The sequence below is a fragment of the Dasypus novemcinctus genome, chromosome 9 (assembly GCF_030445035.2).
Source record: "Dasypus novemcinctus isolate mDasNov1 chromosome 9, mDasNov1.1.hap2, whole genome shotgun sequence".
NCBI classification, from domain to species: Eukaryota; Metazoa; Chordata; class Mammalia; order Cingulata; family Dasypodidae; genus Dasypus; species Dasypus novemcinctus.
The window spans coordinates 110,943,096-110,965,009 of record NC_080681.1 but is presented as its reverse complement, the minus strand read 5'-3'; the positions used below and the strand labels follow the sequence as shown (position 1 = coordinate 110,965,009).

Genomic DNA, 21,914 nt, shown 5'->3' with positions numbered 1-21,914 from the left:
GTACTTCATAGTTTTAATGATTTGTACATGATATCTTTTTGTAAATTTTCATTTTCTGTATGTAACTGTGCAAAGGAGTAAAATGGATTTTATATGTGTATTTCATATCCAGGACCTTGTTAAACTTTCCTATTAATTTTAGTACTTTATCTGTAGGTTGATTTGGATTTTTCTATGTATACAATCATATGCAGCAAATAAACCAATGGAATAGATTAGAGAGTCCAGAAATAGACCTAACATCTATGGACTTTTGGCATATGACAATATCCATCATAGCTTTTAATCTTTTTATCTTTTATTTCTCTGTTTTGCCTCATTGACTTGCTGTTTTAACTAGGACCTTCAGGACAATGCTGAGACAAAATGGTGATACCTGGGCATCCAGATCTTATTCCTGATCTCAAACACTTCGCCATCATATATAAAATAAGCTGTACGTTGAAAAAAAAATCCATGATCAATATAAATTCCCTTATATTGTAGTCTGCTAAGAATTTTAATCATGAAAGGAGGATGTTGACTTTCACCAAATGCATTTTCTGCCTCTATTGAGATAATCATATAATTTTTCTCCCTCACTTTTTGATTTTTTTTTTTTTTCTTTTAGTACCTAACAGAGGGCCTGGCCCAGAGCAGGTGCTCAAAGGAATGATGTTTGAGTGAAGTAAGGAATCAATAGATGAGTAAGTAAAGTGATTTGCTCATGGCCATGCAACAAGCATGTGACAGAGCCAGTAACAGGAGCTAGGACTCCTGACTTTCAGTCCCAATATACTTTCTTTCTTTTTTTTTTTTTTTTTTAAAGATTTATTTATTTCTCTCCCTTTCACCTCCCGCCCCGGTTGTCTGTTCTGTGTGTCTATGTGCTGCGTCTTCTTTGTCCGCTTCTGTTGTTGTCAGTGGCACGGGAATCTGTGTCTCTTTTTGTTGCGTCATCTTGTTGTGTCAGCTCTCCGTGTGCGCGGCTCTGTTCTTAGGCAGGCTGCACTTTCTTTCACGCTGGGTGGCTCTCCTTATGGGGCGCACTCCTTGTGTAGCGCACTCTTTGCGTGTGGGGCTCCCCTATGCAGGGGACACCCCTGCGTGGCACGGCACTCCTTGCCCATCAGCACTGCGCATGGGCCAGCTCCACACGGGTCAAGGAGGCCCGGGGTTTGAACCGTGGACCTTCCATGTGGTAGACGGATGCCCTAATCTCTGGACTAAGTCTGCCGCCCCAATACACTTTCTACTATCTCCCATGATTCCTCTTGAAGACTTGCATATCAGCCTCCTTGGTGGAAAAATTTTACCAAAGAACACCAAGGACAGGAGACTCTTCTAACTTGGTCTTAATACTCTATTCAAAATGTATTTTGATGTAAGTGTTCATTATCTCAGTGGGTAGAGACCTACACAATAAACAAGAAAATATTAAACTCCCATCCTGGGGAGTCCTGCTGTGTTCTCAATTAGAGGGACAAGAATCCCTTGAGAGCATAGGCACTGTCTGATAAAAGAAAACAGACGAATATGTCAATCCTCAATATTATGCAAGTAACTATGATCTTATTCTTCAAAATTTGAAACTTAATGGTTATCATAGAGTCCAAGGGGAAGGGGAGGAAAGATAGAATAGATGGAGCATAGGGCATTTTTAGGGCATTAGACTTGTTCTGTAGCAATGCTTCATTATTTGTACATCAATTGTAACAAATGTACCACCTGCACATAAAATGTTGTTAATAGGGGAGAATGGAAAAGGGGGAAGGCCTGGGGTATACGGGAATCCCCTAAATTTTCTATGTGACTTTTCTGTAACCTAAAGCTTTTTCAAAGATAAAACGGAAAAAATAAGACACTGAGGGAATATATCGAGGAAGTTGTTACTGTACATACAAGACAACAGATCTTACAGTGACTAAAGACACAATGCCTGAAAAATTTTTATATTTCAATTAAAAATTTTTTTGTATTTTATTGGTTATTTTTAATACTTATTATTTCATTTTCTTATTAAGTTTATTTGGTTATTTTTTTGGCTTCATTTTTGGGGAAGTTTTGGATCACAGAAAGGTCACGGCTGTGGCAGAGGAGGATCACTGATGCAGGGTGTCAGGGACATGAGGTGTGGGGGGAGGGTGCTCCTGGGGCATGCCTCTAAGGCATATGAATATGTTCAAGTGGTCATGAGGTGCTGTCTCCATGTGTGGAGACCCACACAAATAACCAAAACAATATTGAATTCCCATCCTGGGGAGTCCTACATTCTCTAATAGAACAGCAAGAATCCCCTGAGTATAAGGGAAGTGCCTAGTGAAGGGAGACAGACCGTTACGCCAGGCTCTTGATATTGATAATCGTACTTATGAGCCTTTTCTTGTGAAATTGAAACTTAGCCTAGTTTTGTGTATTGCCTAAGAGGTAGCTCCTGAAAGCCTCTTGTTTCTCAAATGTGGCTCTCTCTAATCCAAACTCAGCTCATAAACGCATTACCTTGGCCCTGGCTTGGGACATGGCTCTGGGGATGAGGCTGCCTGGCACTGAGGGATTATTACCAAGCACCAACTAGCAATGCATCTGGAAAAAGACCTTGACTAAAGGGGGAAATATTAAATACAAATGAGCTTTTATGGCTAAGAGATTTCAAAGTGAGTTGGGAGATGATTCCAGAGGTGATGCTTTTGCATATCTTAGCAGGATCTCATTGACTGCCATGGTAAACAGAACCTCAAGCAGTGGGCCTCCTGAGGGCTCTAAAGACATCCAGACACTATAGGCAGGACAAATAATCTCAGGAATTTGGCACCCAGTCAATGGGCCTTTCTCTGGAATTTATGCTCCATGGTGTAACAGACTTAGATTCATTTATAGTTTCCCTATACATGGCTCTACTGCTCCCTGCCCCACTTTTTTTATCTGGTTGTGTTGTTGCCTTTTTTTGGTGCATCGCTTCGCTTCTCCGCACCGCTCAGGAGTCTGCGCCTTTCCACGCTGTGCAAGTCTGGGACACCTTTTTTCTTTTTTTCCAGGAGGTCCCAGGAATCAAACCTGGGTCCTCCATATGGTAAATGGGAGCTTAATTGCTTGAGCCACAGGCGCTTCCCTGCCCCTTTTATTTGAACCTATAACTAGCACTACACTTGTTAAATATATGTCCTAGAGACTTAAATCTTTGGTCCGTTCGTGTGTCAGTTGAATCCCGAATCTCAGCAGAGTTGCAACACCTACTCTCCAGTTCATTGGACTAAGCTGGGACAACTAACATGGAGATAATGATGGACAAGAATCCCAAGGAAGAGAGGGTCTGCAACTGCAAGTAAGATTGTTCCATCCATCTGCCCCATGGGACCTAGGCCCCCTCTCAATTAGAAATAGAGTGGGCCCCCACCCCATGTTACATCTGGGGAGAAATGAAGAACAGGAATGGGAGAAAATAAAAGTTTCTAACCTGGAAAAAAACAAAACAAAACAAACAAACAAACAAACAAACAAAACAAATAGAGTGGGCATCACCACCCCAAAATCCTCAAGATTGGGAAATCGACAATGGACTAAAGTAAACTTATTATTACTCTATTATAGACTATTGATATTCTGGCAGTGGAAGAACTTTCATTATTTATATAAAGGTAATGGCCACCAGAGGTTCTGAGGGGAGGTAGAGGGAAAAAGAGGTGTAATACGGGGGTATTTTTGGGATGTTGGAATTGTCCTGCATGACATTGTAGTGATGGATACAGGCCATTATATATTCTGTCATAACTTACCAAATTGTGCAGGCTAGGGAATAGATTATAGTGTAAACTATAGTCCATGGTAAGCAGCAACGCTTCAATGTGTGTTTGTCAATTTTAGCAAATGTACCACATTAATGAATTAATCTTTAATTAATATGTTCCACAAATACTTTTCAGCACTTACTATGTGCTAGTCTCAAGAGAAAGGTATTGTTGATGTGGGAAAGTGTGGGAGGGAGAGAGGGTAAGGCATATGGGAATCCCCCTCTACTTTTAATGTAACTTTTATGTAATCTAAAGCTTCCTTAAAAATAAAAATTAAAAATCAAACAAAAAACCATTCTGTCCCAGGAGCTATGATGTCAAACTTACCATGAACTCATGAATAATTCTCCAAGTTTTCTTGCTCATACACTTGCATGTTCCATTAAACGCCATTCTGGAACTAGAGGGCAGTGGGTAAAGTTGGGAAGAAATGTCTTCGTGGAGAACCTGAAGTTATTTATATGGAGTAGAGTGTGGGATCTCATGGGGCACATGGAAAATTATTAACTAAGGGACAAATTGGTTAATGACTTTTGTAGATGACTATTTACTAGTAGTTCATTGTGTTCCATGAAAAGAATAATCTGAGTTACTTTTTCATTTACACTTTAACCATTATAGTTTGTGATTAGGTTAGAAGGTACAGACTTTGGATGTAAAGCTGTTGGTTTGGCCAAATGACAATGCATTTTCAGCATATTTCCTTTAGCATTAGACATAATATTGCTCAAGGCTCTTTCGTGTTCATAGTGCTAAGGATTTCTAAGCCCAATCAGTTGTCCTAAAACCCTGTAGCAGTGCCTGGCTCCTGGTCCCTAGGCTGGCCTGGAGGTCACCCACAGACAGTTCCTGTTTACCGCAATAGCTTCTTGTTGCCCACTGCCTGAGAGCTCTCTGGCCACAACAACTTGCTCAGCTCGTGCACAAGAACTGCTGGAAATGTCGCAGGAGTTAATCCCAACCAGAGGTAATCCCAACTGGGGGGGAAGGGAGTTGGGGGATAAATACCCCAACTTCTTTGTCCCTTGGGTGGGACAGCTTTGTTTTCTGTAGCCTTTCAGAAAGTCCCCAGTTGCCCCAGCAATCACCTGCTCAGGGAGCCGTTGCTGGCTTCCTCCCTTTCCACGTCTCACTTGCCCCCTCCACTGCTGGTGTTTCCTGGGATCACCTGCCAAATAAAGCACTTGCACTCCAGTCCTCATCTTAGGGTCTGACTTTGGGGTAATTCAAACTAAAACACTGTTTTGGTCCTTGTCCCTCTGCCACTTGAGGAGCTGCACTGGCTGCTTGCCATTCACTTAGTAGGTCCAAGGCCCATTCCCTGGGGTTGGGCGCTGATTGCGTTTAGCCCCACAGCTTTTCTTCCTAATCTCAAGTCCAGCCACCCCAGTTTCCTCACTGACCCCTACACACATGGCGTATGCCTTGACTCTTATTTTCCTCCCTGGGAGACGCCTCCTCATTTGCCTTTCTCCCTCTCTTGAGACTAGCACATAGTAAGTGCTGAAAAGTATTTGTGGAACATATTAATTAAAGATTGAGGTGTCATTTTTAGCCCATCAGACAAGAAAAATTTAGCAGTCTTATAATAACCAGGGTTGGTTATTGGTATAGGAGTGTGGGTATTTCATACACTGCGGTGGGGTGTGCAATAGTAAGGTCTTTCTTGGGGGGCAGTTTGGCTGTATCTGTCAAAATGTTAAATGTGCTGTCATTCAACACAGCAGTTCCATTTCTAGTTATCTGTCCCAAAGAAAAATTTTATCCTACAGAATTGTTCTTTTTATCAGAAATACTTCACCTGAATCTGAAGGTGTATGAACAAGGTGTTCATTACATTATTATTTGTTAATGTGAAACATTGGAAACTGCCTAAATGTCTATCAGTAAAGGAATGGTTAAATACTCTTTTAACTCTGGTAGAAAATGCTATAAAGAAATTAAAAGGGATGGTCATTAAAATACATCCAACTTTTGTTCAAAAAGCTAGCTGTCAAATAATATGTATGGGGGGCGGCGGACTTGGCCCAGTGGTTAGGGCGTCCATCTACCACATGGGAGGTCCGTGGTTCAAACCCCGGGCCTCCTTGATCCGCGTGGAGCTGGCCCATGTGTGCAGTGCTGATGCGCGCAAGGAGTGTCCTGCCACGCAGGGGTGTCCCCGCGTAGGGGAGCCCCACGTGCAAGGAGTGCACCCCGTAAGGAGAGCCGTCTAGCACGAAAGAAAGTGCAGCCTGCCCAGGAATGGTGCCGCCCACACGGAGAGCTGACACAAGATGACGCAACAAAAAGAAACAGATTCTCATGCTGCTGAGGACAACAGAAGTGGACAAAGAAGAAGATGCAGCAAATAGACACAGAGAACAGACAACTGGGGTGGGGGGGGAAGGGGAGAGAAATAAAAAAATAATATGTATGACATGATCCTATTTACAAAAAGCAAACAAACACAAGGGTATATCTTTGTATATACATATATATTAACATAAATGTATTTAAAGGGACTGGAAGGATACATTCCAAACTGTTAGCAGTTGTTATTTCTGGGAAGGGGAGCCAGAGGGCGAGTGTGAGACACACTGAGGAGGAGGAGGGAAACAGAACTTCTGCTTTTTATTTTAGACATTTCTATAATATTTGAATTTTTACAATGAGAACATATTCACTGGGAGGGAAAGAGTTAGCAGCAGACTGGTAACCTATTACTTCTCTTTACCAAAGATCTTTGGGAAGGAAAAAAGGGTTTCCACCTAGATTGCCTTGCCAACAGTCTAGTAACCAGAGTTCCAGGTAAACAAAGGAATGGTGTTTACTAGCAGAGAGATGATGGCAGAGAGTCTTTATTTGTAAAATGCGTTTAGCAGGATATACTTGGTCTGCCAAGGTTGTTATTGTAAATAAACTTGGAATTTATAGATTTATGGGGCACAGTTTTTTGGAAAATCTCAGTAAACTGTTTAATTAACGAGCTACAATGTGAAGGGGCTCCATATCCAATATGTCCCCCTTGTGAAAGTGAAGTCACGCATAATTACCAAAGCCTTGCGTGTAAAATCCAAATCATGGTATGTCCTAAAATGGGAAAGAAAGTATTTATGGGAGCTGCATTAATGGTTTCAGATTTGGCCAGTTTCTAGGATTATTGCCTGTTTCCTTTGTTTTTTTTAAAGATTTATTTTTTATTTATTTCTCTCCCCTTCCCTGCCCCCCACCAGTTGTCTGTTCTCTGCGTACATTCACTGTCTGTTCTTCTGTGACTGCTTCTATCCTTATCAGCGGCACTGGGAATCTGTGTTTCTTTTTGTTGCGTCATCTTGTTGTGTCAGCTCTCCGTGTGTGCAGTGCCATTCCTGGGCAGGCTGCACTTTCTTTTACGCTGTACGGCTCTCCTTACGGGGCGCACTCCTTGCGCACGGGGCTCCCTACGCAGGGGACACCCCTGCGTGGCACTGCACTCCTTGTGCACATCAGCACTGAGCACGGGCCAGCTCCACATGGGTCAAGGAGGCTGGAGTTTGAACTGCAGACCTCCCATGCCATACATGGACACCATATCCATTGGGCCAAGTCCGCTTCCCCCTGCCTATTTCCTTTGAATTAGCAGAGTTTTGTCCTGGGTAAGATCTATGATTCATGAGAGTCTGATTTGACAATTCAACACTTTCTTTTATCCCAGATATGTATTATGTTTGTAACTTAAAAGTTGGGGAGCAGATGTAGCTCCAGTGCTTGGGCACCTGCTTCCCATGTATGAGGTCCTGGGTTCAATCCCTGGTACTTCCTAAAAAAAAACAACAAATAAAGACAAAAAACAAACAACAACAAACAAACAACGAGGAAGCGGACTTGGCCCAGTGGTTAGGGCGTCCGTCTACCACATGGGAGGCCCACAGTTCAAACCCCGGGCCTCCTTGACCCGTGTGGAGCTGGCCCACGTGCAGTGCTGATGCGTGCAAGGAGTGCCCTGCCACATGCCATGTAGGGGAGCCCCATGTGCAAGGAGTGCGCCCCGTAAAGACAGCTGCCCAGAGAGAAAGAAAGCGCAGCCTGCCCAGGAATGGCGCCGCACACACGGAGAGCTGACACAGCAAGATGACGCAACAAAAAGAACACAGATTCCCATGCCGCTGACAACAACAGAAGCGGACAAAGAAGACGCAGCAAATAGACAAAGAGAACAGACAACTGGGGGGGGGGGGAAGGGGAGAGAAATTTAAAAAACCAAAAAACAAAACAACGACTCTTATTGAGGAGGCATATAGATCAGTGACTGAGTGCCTGCTTCCCATACTTGAGGTCCTGGGTTCAATCCCTGTTACCACCAAAAAAAAAAGATTAGCATTTTTTTACTTTTCATAAAGAAAAATTTCGAACATTGGAAAGTAGAAAGACTAGTATAATGAAAATTCATAGAGCATCATTGAGATTTAACAATATGCTTTTGCCATATTTTCATGTCTTTATATTTTCAAGTAAATTATAGACATCATGACATCTCATTCCTAAATATTTCAATATTCATCTCTTGAAAATTAGAACATTTTCTTACCTACCGACAATACCATCATTGTATCTAACAAAAGAAATAATACTTCCTTAACATTATCTCATTTTCAGTACAGATTTAAATATCTCATATTGTCCCCTGTTAGTAAATCGTTCTCCACAGGTCTCTTGTGTTTCTGCATGTCACATGAGAATCTTTCCAAGGATGCCTTTAGAGTGACAACCTTGGAAGACAGGCAGTGCGCCTCTCAGAATCATTTACCGCCCAGTGTAATGAAGAGAATGTCTTCCTCCAGGAAAAAATATGTTGGGCAGGTTTGTTTGCAGCCAACATAAGAGATGTGGGGGCTGCGACCACGATGGCAGCCGGAGAGCCGGGGGACTGGGGCGGCTACTACTTCAGGTGGCTGCCTCAGAGAACCTTCCCGTCTCTGAGTGCGCAGGAGACCACCAGCGGGCTGTGCCGGTGGTCCATGCTAGGCAGAATCCAGGCGCAGGCGTTTGGGTTTGACGAGACCTTTCAGGCTTGCCAGAAGGATGACTTCGTTCTGATTCTTCTGGACAATGGATTACATTAGGAACTGAAGTGAAAAAAAATTGAAGCTATAAACGTACCTTGCACACAGCTTTCAATGTCATTTTTTTAATCGGTTATACGATGAAGATATTGTATGAGACAATGGACATATTGTTAAGTGTTTAGATTCGTTTTGTGATCCTTTTCTCATTTCTGATGAGTTACGAAAAGTTTTGCTAATGGAAGACTCAGAAAAATATGAGGTATTCAGCCAGTCAGATAGAGAGGAGTTCCTGTTTTGTCTTTTCAAACATCTTTGCCTTGGTGAAGCCCTTTGTCAGTATGAAGATGAGCGTAATCCGTATCTGGAAACTACAAACCTTATCTATAAGGATCTGGTGAGTGTTCGAAAGCATCCTCAAACCAAGAAAATACAGATTACCTCTTCTATCTTTGAAGTTACAGCATTTGATTCTGCTGGTATGTGCTACCCTTCAACGAAGAGTCATGAACAGACATTTTCATACTTCATTGTGGATCCTATCAAACGTCATGTTCACGTTTTATACCATTGTTATGGTGTGGGGGAAATGCCTTAACAATGCTCTTTCAGATTACCCATATCTACTATTCTTTTTTTATTTACCAGTTTTTAAATTCAACACTAATTTATAAGTGAACGTTTACTTGCAAGTTGTTACGGCAAGTAAAATGTAAAGAGCCTGCTTAGAGCAGAAGAAAGCAAACATGAAGATGCCTTTCTTTAAATTTGCCTGGAATGCTAACACAGGAATAATTCCCATCCCCAATATAATCTATATACCATTACCAGTTGTGGAATTTTTACAGAAAGTTAAAAGCTACTAAAAATCTAGTTCATTTTTATAATATTAAAATTCAAGCAATTTCCTCAATCTTACATGTTATTTTAGAAGTTAATTCTGGATTGAAATTTCAGCAGAAGATTGATCATTAATATGAATTGTTAGTTTTAACTTGTATTTCGTTACATTTCTTCATTGCCTAAGGATTTATATCTATAGAGGTGTGAAAAACAAAACAATTCCTTTGAATTCATTGTTACACTTAAAATCCTCAATAAAAAAATGTTCTGCAAATAAAAAAAAGAGATGTGGTTTTCCTACACTCACTTTCCTCAGGTGTGACAAACCTACTGAGTGCACAGCTTGCATCTGGGTCATAGTCCCATGGGTCTTGGAAATCGGTGCAAACATGAAATTCAGTGTGTTGTGACTTATAATGTCCTATGTCTCTAACTCAAGGGTCTCATGTCATCTGCCAGCCTTTGTGAAATTGTGCAGGCTAACTTGTTAGCTTACAAGTATCGAAAAACTCCAGACTCTCCATAGGTCATAGGCTGTGAAAACTAGAATCTAAGCAAGGATCACACATTGGTGTTTTATTTCTTATGTCTCTTTTAATCGAGAAGAGTCTCCCCAACCACTTTTTCCTCCCATGACATTGATTAAAGGCACTAGGTTGGTGTTGTCCTGAGGAATGTCCCACCTTCCTCATATGACAACATGTTCCTTTATGTCCTATATGTCCTGCAAATTGGGAGTTAGATGTAAAGGCTCCCTGGACTTAGGTAAAATATTTTACCATAAATGTTTCAGAAGTGATGATACTTCATCTTGCATTATTGCATACAAGCAATGCCTGTTTTCTCTCTATTATTAGTGATCTAATAGATCACTGGGTAAAGGTGGTGAGAAATGGAGCTTTCCATTGTAAAGTTGCATTTTCCTCCCAGCAACCAGTTAGTAATAGAGCGCTTGAAAAGGCATGTGTTGTTTTCTCCACTTTTCTCTTATTTATATATGCTCTCCTCTCAGATTATATTTCCCAGTTCCATGGTCTTAAGGTCATTTACATGTCTCCCACTCTCTTGTCTCCACCTATCTCCAGATCCATGGCCAACTGCTTTGCTGACAACTGTAGCTGGATGTTTAATAGGCAGCTCAAGGTAACATTTCTGAAATCGAATCCCTGCTCTGTTCACACACCTTCCTGTGGCTGCTTGAATTGTGTCCATCTCAATTCCTTTGCTCAAGTCCCAAACCTAGGGCTCCTTTTTGACTCCACACTTTCCCTCACTCCCTACCTCCTGCAAGTAAGTTGGCTTTACTTCTAAAATATGTTCCAAATCTACCAAATTTTCACCATCTCAGTGGCTACCACCCACACTCAGACCACTACAATCTCTCACTTGGACCACTGCAGTGTAGCCTCCTAATTGCTCTCCTGGCTTCCACTCTTGGCCTCCCTACGGCCCATTCTTCATATAGCATAATGTCACTGTTTGACACTTTTCAGTGGCTCACCATCAATTTAGAATAAAATACAAAATCCTGACCATGGCCCACAAAGTCCTATGTGAACAGGTCCCTGGCGACTTCTCGAGGTCAACTCTCAGTGCCCTCTCCCTGGTTGGCCAATGCCCCTGCCACACAGGACCCCTTCAACACGTGCTGCTGCCTGCCTGAGAGCCTTTCCCTGACTGGCTACCCTGCCTGCAGTATCCTTCCCATGGGACTCTCCCTGCATAGATGGCCTCGCTCACATTTCAAGGCTCAGCTCAAGGGTCACTTTCTCAAAGAGGCCTTACCTGACATTATAACCTGCAGGAGCTTCATCCTCACCCTCAGTCTCTAACACCTTATCCTATGTACCTCGTCTTACTTACTTTAAGCCCATATTATTATGTGGAATTGTGTTTTCTATTTGTAAACTAGTTTATTATCTCCCTCTCACTAGAATGTAAGGCCCATGAGAATAGAGATGCCAGTTCCTAGAATAGTACCTGACGCACAGTAGGAGCTCTGGACATATTTCTGGAGTGAGCTGAACAGGGCATTATAATAGTAGCCTACCTCATAGAGCTCTGAAGAGGATTAACTGTGATCACTCACAGCCTAGCACAGGGCCTAGCTCATAGTAAGAGTTCACTTTACATGAGCTCTAAATGAATACTTCATCTAACGCCAGTTCCTGAAGTTGATAACTGGTGTTGTGACTTTTCTTACATGAGCAAATATTTTTTGGCTCTCTCCAATTTACACAGTGCCATGAAGGCACCAAATATCAAGATGATTGTGCTTGTCCTTAGGTGGTTAATAATCCAATTAAACCCAGAACATATTCTTAAAAACAGAAATTGGAGAACCCGTTCATAGTGTGAACTCACTTATGTTTTAATTTTGATTAGGATAGTTTCATAATCTCCAACGTGATCTGGGATGTCTATTCAAAATGGGTGCAAACAGACCCAGAACAAAAAGTCATCCACTTATTTATAATTTCCTACTACTTCCGATGATCCAAGTAGGATCAGAGGTCCTTGTCTGGATGATAGCACCCACTCTTTAGCTTTTCACTTGACCTTTTGTACATCTTGGATGACAAGAAGTTGCTTAAATTCTTGCCGACACGTACTCTCGTTATACACTCCTTTTTTTTTTGAGGAGGTACTGGGGATTGAACCTGGGCCCTTTTCATGCTAAGCAGGCGCTCAACCACTGAGCTACATCCACTCTGCTTGTTATATACTGTTTGAAACTCAAATATTTGGATCACTGTGGAAGCCCTGGGCTGGGGGGTGGGGCAGGGAATAGAGAGATGACGAGAAGGAAGCTGGGGTTAGTGAATGTATATTTTAAACAAGTATTCGAACCACCAACAAGTTATTATTACGTGCTGATTTTGTGCTTAGTTTAGTGTAATGGACTGAGGTCAGGGGTCAGAGGGGTGGTTAAATTAACTATTTTTCTATCTTCAAGGAATTTATGATCTAGAAAGTGCAGATTGGACTCTCAGCTGAGAAAACCACACAAGGTAAAGATGTAAATGCGTGCTGAGGGCTGAGGGAATTGCTGGTATAAATTTAGACTGTCAGGGTGGAAGGACTCATTTAGATCATCTGATCCAACCCTCAGGAAACTGAGACTCAGAGAGGGTATGTGATTTGCTTAAGGCCACACAGATGATGGTAAAGCCAGTACTTGAACTCAGGTTCTCTAACTTCTTCACTGGTGTTCTTTCCATTGAACCACAGGTCCACAGGTCCCTCCTTTAATTGGGTAGTCTAGCTTGCTCTGTCCAATAGAAATATAACGTGAGTCACATCTAGAATTTAAAATTTTCTAGCAGCCACATTAAAAAAGCCAAAAGAAACCAGTGAAACTGATTTTAATAGCATATTTTATTTAGCCCAGTATATAAAAAACCTTGTTTAATGTGTAATCAATATAAAATTATTAATGAGGTATTTTATATTCTTTTCATTATTCTAAGTCTTTGAAATCCAGTGTCTGTTTTATACTTCAGCACATCTCGATTTAGACCAGTCACATTTCAAGAGCTCAATAGCCACATATGGCCAGTGGCAGCTGCATTGACCAAGCCGGGTGTAAATTGGAATTTATTGATTACCATGTATTTTAGTTTGCAGAAGGCTGCCAAGTCTAGATACCAGAAATGGGTTGGCTTTTACAATGGGGATTTATTAACGTAGAAGCTTACAGTTCTGAGGCTGTGCAAGTGCCCACATCAAGGCATCGTCAGGAGACTTTCTCCCAAGCTGTAGCTGTGGGCAGTCAGGTCCATGGTAGCACCTGTGGTCTCCACCTTCTCCCCTGGGCCCCATTGCTTTCCGCTTCTCACTTCCTCTCACCAGGATTCCATTGATTTCAGCTTCTTGCTCTCCCGGCTTCCTCAGTTTCTGGGAGTTCCTCTCTGTCTCTGGCCTTTTTTCTGAAAATTCCTTCCATTTATAAAGGACTCCACTAAGAGGATTAAGAACCACCCTGGGCTATGACTTACTGGAGTAATCTAATCACATGACCCTTAACTGAATCTAACCAAATAAATCAACACCCCCAGGAGTGGACCAATTTAAGAACGTAAGTTTCCGCAGTCCACAAAAACCTCCAATTACCACAACACATCACACTTTCAGGGCAATATTGAAGAACGTGAAAGGTGTGGTATAGACATCATGGTATATCGTCAAGAGTGTTAGGGTTGGGCAGCCTGGGGTTTGGGTCTTGGTTTAACCGTTCACTAGCTGTGTGGCCTCTGAAATCACTGACTTCCTGATCTTCCTTCCTTTCACTGGTATATAACGTCTACCAAAAGGCAATTGTCAAGGTCAAATGAGGTGGCACATATGAAAAAGAGTTGCTAGTCTAGCAACTGATAATAATTGCTCAAAGTGTTATTTTTATTTCTGGAGAATAAAATGCTTTGGGTGTCTTGCCATGTGGTAAGCAGGAGTAGATAATGAGAAGCTTTACCAAGCAACTTTAGTATCCAAGGAAGTCAGTAACTAAAGCAAGTGGGAAGCAGCTAAAGATGTCACAGCATGTCAGAGCTGGAAAAGCCTGCCCAGGTCTATGTCGGGAGGAACAAATTCTGCTGAAACCACCAGCCTAATTGCCCATTTGGCTCGACCTCAGCTCACCTGGATTACCCAGGTGGGCTGAGATCTCTGGTCAGAACGTTGTGTGCTTTTGCAGTTTGTTTTATGATTAACAATCATTTCAGTTTCAGATTCAGAATTAAACAGGGAAAGAGTCTGCCAGAAGCTGAATTGGCCTCAAAGAGCAGCTCCAGCCATTCCTTTGAACTATAATGGAGCGCCTCTATGGGCTCCTTCTCACCATCACCTAAGAAGACAGCATGTTTGCCAACACCTCTAGGCATATAGAAAGACTGCATTTTGGAAAGGTTGAACGATTAGGTTCTGATAAAAGAGCTGAGATTTGTGGCCTAGTGCTCTAAACCTTGAGCTGCTATAGGGGCCAGAGATGGTGTCGTTTAGATAATTACTAAATAAACTAGGTGCCTGAGGACTGTAATGCCCTCTCACCCTCAGAAAGCGGCCGGGGAGTAACCACTTTAAATGGTTCTCTCTTTAGTTCTTCTAGTGGTCACCACCATATCTCTAAAGTTTGCATTGTATGGGTTAATTTTTAATATTAATTTTTGACATTTCTATTGACTTCTTGTTATGCAAGCTCCGTTCTTATTTTCCTGTCCTAATTTTGATACTATGTATTTTAGCTTCTTAAACTTCTTTCCTTTCCCACCAACTTTCCGTTGTTATCTTTTGACCTCTAATAAACAGAGTTTACGTTATGATGACTCTGTAAGTAGAGCCAGGTAATATGCTAGGATGACATTTCCTTCTTCACAATTTCATTGTCACTTGAAGGAAAATGCCCTTGCAGCCAATTTCAATTGGATTCTTGTTTCATACATACCCTCAGTTATTCAAACTGAGGCCATGTTTTATTTTTGGACTATGCCTTTCCCATTTCAGTTTTCCCCTTGGTATTCATTTTTATGCCTCTATTTTCTTGTTGTGAGTAACTAATCAATTGCTAATCTTTTTTGAGTGATTATCATGTGCTGGGCACATTTTTAGTTATTATGTGCAATGAATAATTTAATCTTTACAACTTGCCGAAGAGGAAGGTAGAGCAGGATTCCCATTCTGCAGCCTAGAAAACTGAACCACAGAGAGGTCAAATGGTGGAGCTGGAATTTAGTCCAGGTGGCTCAGCACCAGGGTTCACTACACCGTTAACCATTATGTTAGTCTCCAGAGGGACCCTACCATTTTCATCTGTTCTAGCTGCCTCCTCATTCTAAGCATTGCCTGTTTTTTAATTTAGTACTTTTTCTCTACATGTGGATCATGTCTTCCTTGTCCAACTTTTAAAATTTATTTTGAATCGGAAAGGGAACCCATCTTAACAACAGCAGAGGAGGGATGGGGTGGGGTGGGGGGTGGTCTGATATCCTTATTTGCTGTTCCTCAGTTCCTCATCTCTCCAGAATGTTCAATTTCTTTAGAAAAGAATCATTTGACTTTTTTTTTTTGCTGGGAGTATAAGTGCCAAGCTCCAGATCATTTTGCATGTAGAAGCGGGAAAGAGGGGAGTGTATAATCTGTGGGGGTGGGGGTGGGAGAGGGGAGATGGATGGTCTACATGTAAATCTTTAATTAACCCTGTCTTCAGTGTCTCTTCCCACTCCATCATCTTTCCTGCCTTCTAGTTTGGAGCTTCTGGGAGTTCGGCCGTGTAGTTCAGCACCCCAGCACCCTCCTTGGCTGTAGCACCCTCCAAACTTTATTTGGGTCCTGAGCTTTCTCCATCTGCCTCATCGGTCAACACTCTTGTATCCACTTTCCACCTTCCAAAAATATTTTGAAGCCTCTTGACTTCTGACGCTGACTTCCCAATCTCTTTGTTGCTCCAGGTTTATGCCTTTTAAAGTCCTTTACTCTCGTTCTAACATGGTCTTAGAAGGGAGAGGAGAAAATGCTTGTACACAGTCTGCCATTCTCGTGGGAATTGAGGAGAACACTACTGAGCCATCAAGGGAGGAAGAGGGAGTGAGAGTCCTGGTTTGTAGAAGAATAACAAAGAGCTAAGGCCCTTTGGATCCCTTGTCAATGTAGCAGTTGTCTGGAAGAATTCTTTGTTCTTCCATACCTCCTTTTGGAAAGAGATAGTGAGTCCACATTAGGAGGGGTCGCTGGTCAGTTTTCAAGGCAAACCTCTCCATTGTGTTGGTTGCTTTCAGCTGACAGCACTGTTTCTCTTGAAGGAGAAAGTTGTGGGGAGCTGAAATGGTGAGGAAAGGAGAAGGCCTGCTCCCCCTTCAAATAATGGTATGTTAATGGTGAACTACTGCTTTGGGGAAATGAAGGCAGTGAGCACCGACCTAGGATTTCACCAATAGTAGGAGAATCGCTTTGTTCATCTCAAAGAGCCTGAAGTAGGATGCACAGCTGGGGGCGCTGGGCATTTAGTGATCGGGAGTGGAAGATTGGGATTGGAGGGACTTTCTGTTTCAATATGCAGAACAAACATCCAAAAATTATTTTCTATTGATTGAACTTATATTTTGAACCTGGTGTCAGTACTATTTGTAGACAGGAAGCACCAGTATACTGAGAGGGAACTTTTGCTATATGGAATTCAATGCCTTCAAAAGTTAAAGGAGATTGGCTGACACCCTGGTCATGGCACTGTGAAGGTAGACCTCATTAAATCACTTTTTTTTTTTTAATTAGAGAAGTTGTGTGAACCATCTTTAAAAATAATGACTTTTGTAGAGATTTTAAAGAACATTCTGTAAGCCATTCTCTGTCTCCTCCTCCTCCATCATCATCATCATTGCTTACGTTGATTGAGGACATTCTGATGGCAGGTCCTGTGCTAAGCAATTTACCCATACTGTTTCATTTAATGCCCATGATAACACTATGAGGCACAAATATTATTATTATTCCCACTTTAAAGAGAAGGACGTTGAGGTTTCGAGAGGTTAAAAACTTGCTCAAATTGACATAGCTGGAATGGAAACCCATCTGCCTGATTCCAAAGTCTATAATGCTATGTTTAATTTACTTTTTGGTAATAAAATTATCTGAAAATTTGGAAAATATAAAAAATTATAAGGAAGAAAATTAAAATCACTCAAAATCCAACAAGGGATAATTAACATTATATTTCTAAAATACTTTTTTTTCTATAAGTACAGATATGGAAAGAGTTATATATATATTTATTTCATGTGCTGATTTTCTTTCCCAGATTAATGTTTAAAGTTGTAATGGAAGTTCTTCCTCAAGTCAGGGTATAGACAGTAAAACATTCAGAGGATCTAATAGGTATCAAATATTTAAAGTCTTTCAAAATGTTGTGTTTTAAAATTCTATTTCTTCATCAGACTTTTGAAGTCTCCAATGTCTTTCCTTTGTTTTCTGTGCTCCCAAGTATAGAAAAGTCTGTTAAATTCAGGCTGGACCTCCAGCTGGAGGATAGGGCAGGACCTAGGAGGTATGTTTAGAAGGAAGAGCAGAGTAGCGGCCTTGTGATTGAGGAAAGAAGGGAGGTGGCGTTCATGGCAGGGCAGGGACACGTGGGAGGGGACGCATTCAGGGGGACAGATACGCCACTGGTGCTCTGGGAGGGGCTGTCAGAGCCAGTTAACAAACCACCCGAGACACATTATTTCGGTCCCGTTATCATACCTTGTATTTGATCTCAGTTGGCCTGTGCCCACCCAATACCACCCTGAGAATTCATGGTGAACATATTGGTATATATTCTTCCAGTCTTCTAAAAATATGTATAATTTTAGTCTTATTAAAATAAGTTCACACTGTATATACTGTTTAAAATCTGCTTTTTTATTTTTAAAACCTACCCTGAATATGTTTCGATGTGTCTAAATATTTATTTTACAACTTTTTTATGGCTGCATGATCCAGACTGGACTATGGTCGTATGTTAAGTATTTTCACCTTTTATTTGCCATGTAGGTCAAAAAATAAGTTTCTCAGTTGGTCTTTTGCTTTTCAACTTTAAAAGGTGAGCGGTCCTTTCGTCAGTTGCCCATGGTCCCAGAAAAAGCAGCCACTGTCTCTCTGGGTAGCTGTCGAGAAAAGGAATCTCTTGTGTGTCTGTTCATCTCCTCAACAACAGGTCTGCACTCATTTATAGCCAGTGCCTTGCAGAATGCCTGGAGAGCAGGAGCCACTCAACGAGCGTGTGTTGGCTGATTGACTGATTTCTGACTTGTGCCCCAGAGGGTATCAGCACAGGTTGCTAGCTTTCTACTCTTGTTATATAACTAATCTGTTTAGGCTTAAATACCAGATTAGCCTTTATAGGCCTTCAACCTAGTAATTTGTGACTTTTGACCTAATAATTCTCCTAGAATCTATCTTAAAGAATTTTTCAGAGATGCAGTCAAAGATTTATAAGCAAGGAAGTTTATCCCATGTTGATTTATAACAGTATAAAATTGGAGACTACATTTCTGGCAATATGAAAATGGGACATAATTACATGACAGTGGACTTGGCCCAGTGGATAGGGCATCTGTCTACCACATGGGAGGTCCGCAGTTCAAACCCCGGGCCTCCTAGACCCGTGTGGAGCTGGCCCATGCGCAGTGCTGATGCGTGCAAGGAGTGCCCTGCCATGCAGGGGTGTCCCGTGTAGGCGAGCCCCACACGCAAGGAGTGCGCCCCATAAGGAGAGCCGCCCAGGGCGAAAGAAAGTGCAGCCTGCCCAGGAATGGTGCCGCACACCCGCAGAGCTGACACAAAAAGATGACGCAACAAAAAGAAACAGATTCCCAGTGCCGCTGATAAGGATAGAAGCAGTCACAGAAGAACACACAGTGAATGGACACAGAGAGCAGACAACTGGGGGGGGGGGGGCGGGAAGGGGAGAGAAACAAAGAAAAAATAAATCTTAAAAAAAAAACCTACATGACGCACAGTAATTTGGGGTTTTGGGATGGTTTTTGGTGATGTGAGAAAATTCTTATTATTTAGTGGCATATGAAAACCTCAGAACATAAAATTACAGGTAGGATTTCTCAACTCTGTTAAAACGAGGAGGAAACACACCAAAAGTCTTAAGTGTTGTGTGAATTGGGAATGCTTTCAGCTCCAAGGAACAGAAAACCTGACTTACAGTGGCTTAAATGCAGAAGGGCTTATTTTTCTCTCCTAAGTAGTCTGGAAGCAGGTGGCTGGGGGCCTGACATCAGCAGCTTGATGATGTCTGGGCTGGCCTCTGTGCGAGTCCCTTTTCTTTATGGTCACAAGACAGATGCCCAAGCTCAGTATCATGGCCTCATTCCAGGCAGAAGAAGGAGGAAGGCGAGTCGCGCGGTGCCTGCAGTGTCTGTCTCTTTTATCAGGAACATGAAGAACTTTTTAAGATGTCCCAGCAGATTTCTGCTTAGGTCTCTTTGACCAGAACCTTGTCCTGTAGCCACTCGCAGCTACAAGGAGCCTGGTCTTATTTAGCTTCTCAGTCTCTATGGTGTAGGCAGTAATGAGAGAAGAGCAGGGATATCCAGTAGGTTGGTTAATAAACAATGTCTTCCACTAGTGCTTACTTCTGGTTTGGGGGTGTTTTTACTTTTCTTCTTTATACTCTTCTGTCTTGCCTAATTTTTCTACACAGGCATTTATAATGTCTATAACTGAAATATATATATATATAAAACAGACACTGCTTTAAAAATCCTTTGTAAGGTTGTGAGTTCCAATGTCTGAAAACATTCGTTCTGACATTGGTCAAAAAGTGCAGAAGGAACCTTTTTGTTGAATTCTGGAGGAGCTGGAGTGAGTGACCGTCTTCCCGGCTAGACTGTGACCCCTGGGAACAGCAGGGTAGGGAAATGTGTCATTGTTTAGTTCCCGCTGTTATCAGACACTTGGCAAGCATCATCTCATCTGATTCTCACAGTAGTTCTCTTACAGATGAGATGCAGAAAGGTTGAATACCTCAGTCAAGGTCATGCGGTGATTAAATAGAAAGTTGGACCTTGGAACGTAGCACCAGGCTTCAGCGCTGTATGTTTCTGTCACATCGTAAGTTCAATAAAGGCTGTGTTGAATGAATCATTTGGATGTGTTGTCGTTTCTTTTAAAGTACAGCCACCACTTGATAATTATTTCTTGTGCAGCATCTATTTTTGCCATTAATTTTAATTAGTGCAGTTAAAAAATAACAGGCTATATAAATTGCCTGCAAGTGAGTAACTCCATGCTCACTTGGCTGTATCTATGGTCTTTGACTATGTGCCAGAGAGAAATAACTAATATGACTCCAGATGAAAAGACAGCTGAGGATTAGCCTCCCATGGGTCTTTTCTTCCTTTCTTTAAAAAAAAAATATTGTTATGAAAATTTCAAACTTATATAAAAATAGAGAATGGTAGTGCGAACTCTCATGTACCCATTCCCTGGCTTCAAAAATGATCAATATTTTGCAAACTTTTTCATTTATCTCCTCTTCTCCCACTTTTTTTTTTAACTGGAATATTTTAAAGCCAACCCAAGGACTCATTTCACCATGAACATTTCTATAGTTAAGATGAAAAGGCTTTTGTGTACCTTGTTTCTCTTCTTTAGATCTGTTCGTACAGGAAGCTAGGACACCAAAACCAGCCTAGGGGCTATGGATTTCTGGGAGGCCCAGAAGAGGTGGGGCACATTCCTTAGACACTGTGCAATTTGTTTTGCCCTGAGTTCAGGGCTCACTGCTCTGCTGAAATTTCCTCCAGCCTCAGAATTTATATGGTTATCACATGCTGAAATATCAAGTATCTGGCTTCCCCCAGCTAGAGACATCGGGGGCATGTTGCTTCCTTCCAAAACTATTTTTGGCATCAAAATGTCACCCAAGTTGCTATTTGGAAATTTTTAAGTGTTGAAAGAATCTGAATAGAGCCATGGCTGGGGCCGGGTGACTAGAGGCTAATTATTACACAGGCCAGTCATTTCCCGCCAGGGTGCTTGCCCCTGACGCTCTTCCCGTTGAGTGCTTTGGGCCAAGGAGTGCACCTGAGGTTGGTATGTGAGGAGTGGCATGAAGGTATGGGGGAGCGGTGGCAGGTGGCGTGGTAAAGGGGGAACCCTGCTGGCTGCTGCCCTTCCTTCAACCTGCTCACCCAGCCTGGGCTTTCTGGAAGCTCAGTATGATGGGAGATCCTCAGAGGGTTCCTGGAGAACGCTGGGCCTGTGTGTTTGCCAACGGGCTCTGCTGGAGAAGGGAGGCAAAGTTTTTGACTTTTTGTGTCCCACGGACCAAGCTGGACAACGGAGATGTTTCCCAGAATGAGCCGAAAAAGAATAATACAAGGAGCAAGTGGGAATTGAAGCTAAAGAGGAGCAGCCCAGCAAGCAAGATGCTGGAACGAGTAGACCAAGCAGGGATCAGGAGTGGAGTCCATTGTGAACAGGCCAGGAAGGGGACAGAAAGGTCAAGGCCAGTGGTGGAGATGTTGAGTGTGAAAGAGGTGAGGCTGTGGAAGGCTGGGGCTTGGGTGACGGTGCAACAGGGCCACCTACCCTGGGCTCCAGGAATTCAGAAGAGATGAAGATAGAGAAGGTGCCATGGAGGCTGGTGCATGATAGCCTTTAGCAAAGTCCAGTCGCTCAGCCCCACTTTCTGCCCAAGTGGTACTTCAAGTTTCATTTGGATTAGTGGGAAGAGCTGAGACAACAACGAAAGGTCTTAGTGACTTCTTTTTTTTTATTTTCCCCAAAGATTTATTTA

The 21,914-nt window shown here is 42.1% G+C and overlaps 1 pseudogene; it reads left to right on the top strand.

Moving 5' to 3' along the window:
- Positions 1-14,949, top strand: part of LOC111765819 (cilia- and flagella-associated protein 300 pseudogene) — a 31,415-nt pseudogene extending 16,466 nt beyond the window's left edge.
- Positions 14,950-21,914: the final 6,965 nt, after the last annotated feature.